We start from the raw sequence: 6,000 nt of genomic DNA on the forward strand, positions 1-6,000 counted from the left end.
CTTTCCAGCTAGCACACACCATCGCACTATATATGCCTGCATCTCTACCCAGCTGCCTTCGCCCCTGCTTGACTCAGTTTCTCCATCTCACTCAGGAGTCGGTGGCTTCTGAGAGGACCCTCATTTAGATATGAGGTCTTACAGCTCACTCCTTCAAGTCTGTTCCTGCTTACAAGAGTCCACCAGGAGTGCCTGTGGGCTGCCCACATTCCCTGGCGGGGGAGGGTGAGCAGGCTTATTGGGCCCTCCTGCTCCTCCCACTCCACCCCTTCCTCTCAGCCATTCTAAGTTACCTGCACGGCTGACATAGCCACAGTCCCTGGAGCTGCTAGAACATGTGGGATGGGACTCCATCTATGCCACTCTGGGGAAGCTGCCATCCATGCTGGGCAAGGACCTTGCAGTACAACTGGGTTAGTGTCACCCACCGTCCTGTAGGCAGTCCCTCACCCAAATTCTAAAAGTAAGTACAAATTAACTCATTGGTTCCCCAAGTGGAGCTTCAGTGGATTGTTGGGACTTTATAAGGAAGGGGTAAACATTGCTTACACCTCCGCAGGGGAGGAATTCTCACCAACAGGAACAGCAGAGGTGAGAACACAGTGACCCTGCAGTCTCTCCCAGCTGGATGCTCAGGCAAGTCCCACATCCACTCTGCTCTCCCTGCCTGTAATGAGGGAGACATTGTCCATGGCGGGGGGACAGAGGAGGGGGCCTTAAGGAAGCCTTAGCCCCAGAACTCAGCTTGACCAGTGCTCACACATACTGGACACTGGATGAGCCCTGCCTGGCTTGACTGGAGTCAAAAGAATGAAGATGCCCTGAGAACTGAGAAAGAGCCCCCCAAGAGCCTAGGACTTGAGGAGGCTGTGAAAGGACAAGTGGGGCGTCACAGGAAGACACCTCAGGGTCCCTGCAACAGGGGTTGGCTATGCTCCCTGTATAAGCTTAAGGGAATCAAGGCCATGTTGGGGTCACCATTCCACTTAGGCTTACCTGAACAAAAAGGGGATTGTTGGACAGTTGTAAAAGGTTCCTTATGGGATCAAGGAAGGGGGATCTGGAGGACTGAACGGCAGACACTAGACTGGAGGAACCACTTCTTCGTATCGTCTTCCTGTGACCCTCCTCCCTCTCCCTCCTATCGGCTTTCCTCACCCCTTTCGCTGTGCCATTGTCTCTCTGTCCGTCTATCTCCGTCTTTCTCTGAGTCTCAATTTCTCTTTCTCTGTCTCACCTCCTACCTCCTTCATTTCAGATTTAAACTGTAGCAGGGGGTAAGTGCAGGGTAGAGTTTTTCTGAGCTGGGTCCCCACTGTGTGGCCCAGCCAGATCTTGAGTTCTTAGATTGCAGCGATCCCTCCTACCTCAACCCCCAAAGCAGCTGAGACTGTAAGCATGCGCCACTATGCCTGGCTAGGAGTCACATCTTTTAATGGAGCAGTGAGGAGAAGCACTAAAGCAGAGGGGTCTGGAAGAGAGCAGGGAGGGTGGGGGTCCGGGGCGTGGGCAAGGGGTCTCCTGGCTCCCGTGGAGGCTGCCGACAAGTGGAGGGGAGAGAGCAGAAGGGGGAGAAATGCTGTAATTCATCTCACTTCATCTCTGTTCATTGTGGACAAATAGAGCAGAAACTGCGGACCAAGGAGGGAAGAAACAGGGCGTGAAATTGAACTATGCCTTGTAATAGCTCCACCGGCTGGGCGGTCGGGGCTAATAACCCACCACCTTGGGCTCCACCGGACCCTGCACTATAGAGCGGGCACTCCAACACCTGGACAATGACAGGGCACACTGCAGCTGCCTGGCTCCTGTCCTGGCATCTTCTCTCGTGCTCAGCCATTTCCAATAGCCTGAGCGGTTGCAGGGCCCAGAGGCCGGGAAGCCTCAGACAAAGATGCTCCAGGGAGCCCAGAGAGGGACCGCTACTAATCACACGAGAAAAAGACTCAGCAACATGAGGGATTTGGCCAATCGATATAACCCAAATCCAGAGGATCAAAAACATGTCTTGAGGCAAGGGCATGGAAGCCACTGGAGATTTCTGGCAGGATAGGACTGTAGAAAATACCTCTGTGTGCAGCTTTGGTAGGGTTGTGTGGGAGGATACATGGCAATTAGGGGTCTCTAAAGAATGCAGAAAGAGATGTGGACTTCTGGGGGCTATGCCCATCATCAAAGGGCATAGACATTAAGGCTCAGGCATTAGTAAAAAAAAAAAAAAAAGATGCATTCCCTGCTGAGAATTGACACCTCTGCTCCCCAAGTGGGTCCTTCCTTTGAGACTGGATGATAGAAAGGCTGTGATCATCCATCTTCTCCCTTCTGATCACCCCCACTCTGAACCTACTCATATCTCCCTGCAGGCCAGCTGTCTGCCACCCAGTTCCAATCTCAGTGCTCCCTTACCTAGTGGAACCCACTGGCCTCAGGAATGATTCAAAGGACCCCAGGTAGCATGTGTCATCAGGCCTCCTCCATCCCAGTCAATGACACAGGAGAGCCTTTGATGCTCTAAGCACCCTAACTCACTCCAGATAAACATACCTCATGCCAAAGACAAAAGCTCTGAGTCCAAGAGATGTGGAGACACTGAGAGTATTGTGTAGCCAGGCAACCCCGTTCCGGAGAGGAGGCTCCGAGCAGGGCTACGTGGCAGGGGGGAAGAAATGGTTTGGGTTGGGGTGGTGGGCAGTGGGTGCAGCAATGGTGCATAGGTTACAAGAGGACCTGCTGGTTTAGGGGTTGTGGCCATGGGTGAATGGGTTCAGTGGCTGGCAGTGAGCTGGTGTGTGGGGTGGATGACTGCGTGAGGTGGCTGGGTAGTGAGATAGGATGGAGAGGGTACAGCTCGCTGGTCCCAGTGCATAGCGTATCTCTCCTGGCCTCCAAAGTCTACTGTCTCTGTTCTCAGCAAGCCCTTCCCTCCCCTTCCCGATATGACCTCTTCAATGGTGGGCCATGCAGATTCTGCCCTCCCCCTCCCACTTATGACTCCCTCGGGCTCAGTACAGATGCCTCGCCACCATCTCATGCCACCACAGCAAAAAGGCAAGTTCCCTGCAGCAGCCCGAGCCATTCCCACAGGTCCCACTCACCTTACAACCCGTTGCCTGCTGGGCACTCCTATTTTCTAAGGGAGCCTGGGACGTCTGAGGGCAGGTACTGTGTGTTCGTCTCAGCGTGTGTACCAGTGCCTGCTGTGTGCCAGGTGTGGCAAAGGCGGTAAAAACTGATCAAGGGGAGGGGAGATCTGGAAGGCTTCTTTCCAGCAGCTCTCCATCATCTGCCCTGCAGCCTTCAGGGTCAATAACCATAAAGCAGAAGAGTAGGGACAAGACCCTAGCCAAGCATCATAGGCTATGAGGCCCTGAGCCCCAGTTTTTGACATTGAGTAGATCCTGTGCTGGTGAACTGCCATGATCTTCCTGTACTCCACTGATGCCTGTCAAGAACTGTCCCCCTCCTCCCTGTTTACCTTTCTGTGGGGAGGAAAGCCAGCCCCCTCCCCCCCCCATGAAGGCAGCTAGTCTCCTGCTAATTGGTATTTGCACGGCAAATCCCGGTAAAGATGGGATCATTTGCATGTTCTGGGGGTAATGATATTTGATGTTGTCAACTTATTACAACCTTAATCACTACTCAATTTCCTGCTTTCCAAGCTCCCAATCACGCTGCCACCCAAAATAACCACCTCTTTGACACTTGCTCAGAAGCTCCTTGGGGGAGAGGGCCACATGGAGAGCCTCAGCTGAGGAGGCTGAGTGACAATTGCCCTATGCTCCCTTTCTGGCCTCCCACCCTGTTTCTCCCCTTCTCCTCCTCCTCCCTCTCCTAATTCCCTCTCCTCCCTCCCTCCCTCCTTTTCTTTCACCTCTCCTCCCCTTCTTCTCCTCTAGCTTGCTCTCTTTACTTCCTTCCTCTCCGTCCTTCTCCTGTCTCTCCTTGCTTGCTGTTTCCTGCCCCCAGGAGCTCCTGCAGTGAGGCCCCCACTTTGCTAAATGTACTTATTCTCGGGGGAAAGCAGGACCAAAGAGCCCGTCTCCATGGCAAAAACAGGAAAAGAAACTCCCGGAGCAGGGGCAACATCTAATTGGGCAATGTTTGTTTCTGGGAACAAGAAGGGGCCCTTCTTCCAGACTACAGGGGAAAAAAATCCTTAAAGGAATAACAAACACGAAACAGGCACTGCCAGGCTCAGCCTTGTGCTCAGAGAAAAGCCAGGGCCCTTGGGAAGACTTGGGACTCCTCGCCTTGACACCCACACCCACATCCCCGCCACTGCCACCAACCCATTCTGCCTGTTTGTTTCCCCTGGGGAAGCTGGATCTCAGGTTCTGCCATACAGACCTCGGATATCTCCCTCCCACTCCACCTCAGGCACCCACCACCCACCGCCCATTCGAGTCCGTCTTCAGGCTGCTCCAGCTACAACACTCACATGACCTCAGTCTGCTGCCAGCCTTGGGGACCCTCCCAACATGTCTTCTTTCTCTTGTCCTTTAACACAATAAGTCATTCTTACTTCTTGTTCAATATATACATATATACGTACACACACACACACACACACACACACACACACACACACACATATGCTCATATGCTCTGTTTGCTGCTATGAGAACATGGCTGGGGTCTGTCTGTCTGGGTGGCTCATGGGAACAAGCCCTAGGCCTGAGGCCAATCTGGCTGACCCTAACGCTATGTTCCAGTGCAGTCGGCTCCAGCAGCTGTGGCCCTGCCCTATCTGGCTAGAGTGATCTAACCACACCCAGGAAGCTGTGATGGACCTGTCTCTGTTGGCCTGAAACCAGACAGACTTAACGTAAACCACTTGTCACCCACTCCTGAGTGACTCTGAGCAGTTACGAAGACTCTGCCCACCTCAGTTTACTCATCCAAGAAATGGCACCTTGCCTGAAAGTGAGGGAGGACTAGGGGAGCCATGCTCTTGCCAAGCCAACTTTGGACATCACCTATACTCAGAGGGCAGGGACTTTTCTCAGCACCCTTCCTGAGGAATACGTCATTCACTGCGATGTTTTGAGTAGCCCAGGTTACAGTGAGATCTCTGAGGGGTGGAATCACCAGGTCAGAGGGCAGATCTAAGCTACTGTGAAGGGTCAACCATCAAGTTAACAGATCTAGGCTCACTTGGGAGATGGGCCTCTGGGCATGCCTGTGGGGAGTTATCTTGATTAGGTTACTTCATATAGGAAAACCGGCCACTATGGGCGGCATCATTCCCTATCTGGGGTCCTGGAGAGTGTGCTAAGCAGCATGTGCATTGCTCTCTTCTCCTGACCACCGACCTAATGTAACCAGCTGTTGCAAACTCCCGTGGCCTTGACTTTGCCGTCACAGTGGACTGAACCTCAAATTGTGGGCTAAAATAAGGGCGCCCTTACCTAAGTTGCTTTTGTCAGGGTGTGTTATCACAGCTCCAGGAAAAAGAAATTAAGACAGTGACACCTGAGTCAACAGGGCAGAGCCACGGAGACAGCTCAGCTGACTCAGGAGGCCTGGGGGGGGGGGGGGGCGGGGTGCAAGCCCTGCTCTGTTTCCAGGAAGTCTGCACCCCACGACCTTACTCTGAGTTTCCCCCACAGTACACAGGACTTGCTTCTGGTTTGTGTCACAATCTGCACACTTCGGATGTGCTTCTGGAACACATCGGTGGAATGGACAGAGAGAGGGGTCACTATAAAGAAGACAAGGTACCAAGAAGAGACTTGATACCCTATGAGCATATAAAGGGGGAGGAAGTCCCCCTCAGTCACCGTCATAGGGGAGGGGAGTAAGGGGAAAATGGGAGGGAGGGAGGAATGGGAGGATACAAGGGATGGGATAACCATTGAGATGTAATATGAATAAATTAATAAAAAAATTTTTTAAAAGAAGAAGAAGAAGACACGGGTGGGGCACAGGCTTTCCCTTCCCATGTACAGTAGATCTGACCAGGAAAACGGAAGGGGTCTCCCAGCTTGTCCCAACCTATAA

General features: G+C 52.8%; 1 long non-coding RNA gene across 1 annotated transcript; it reads left to right on the top strand.

The window, feature by feature from the left end:
* Window positions 1-276: 276 nt before the first annotated feature.
* On the top strand, window positions 277-5,783 carry LOC311599458. The gene is made up of 3 exons (XR_014779899.1): window positions 277-463; window positions 560-636; window positions 5,610-5,783. It is a non-coding gene; the product is annotated as an uncharacterized lncRNA (long non-coding RNA).
* The last annotated feature ends 217 nt before the right edge of the window (window positions 5,784-6,000 follow it).

The sequence above is a fragment of the Acomys minous genome (genome assembly GCF_964271855.1).
Source record: "Acomys minous genome assembly, chromosome: 6".
Classification (NCBI taxonomy): Eukaryota; Metazoa; Chordata; class Mammalia; order Rodentia; family Muridae; genus Acomys; species Acomys minous.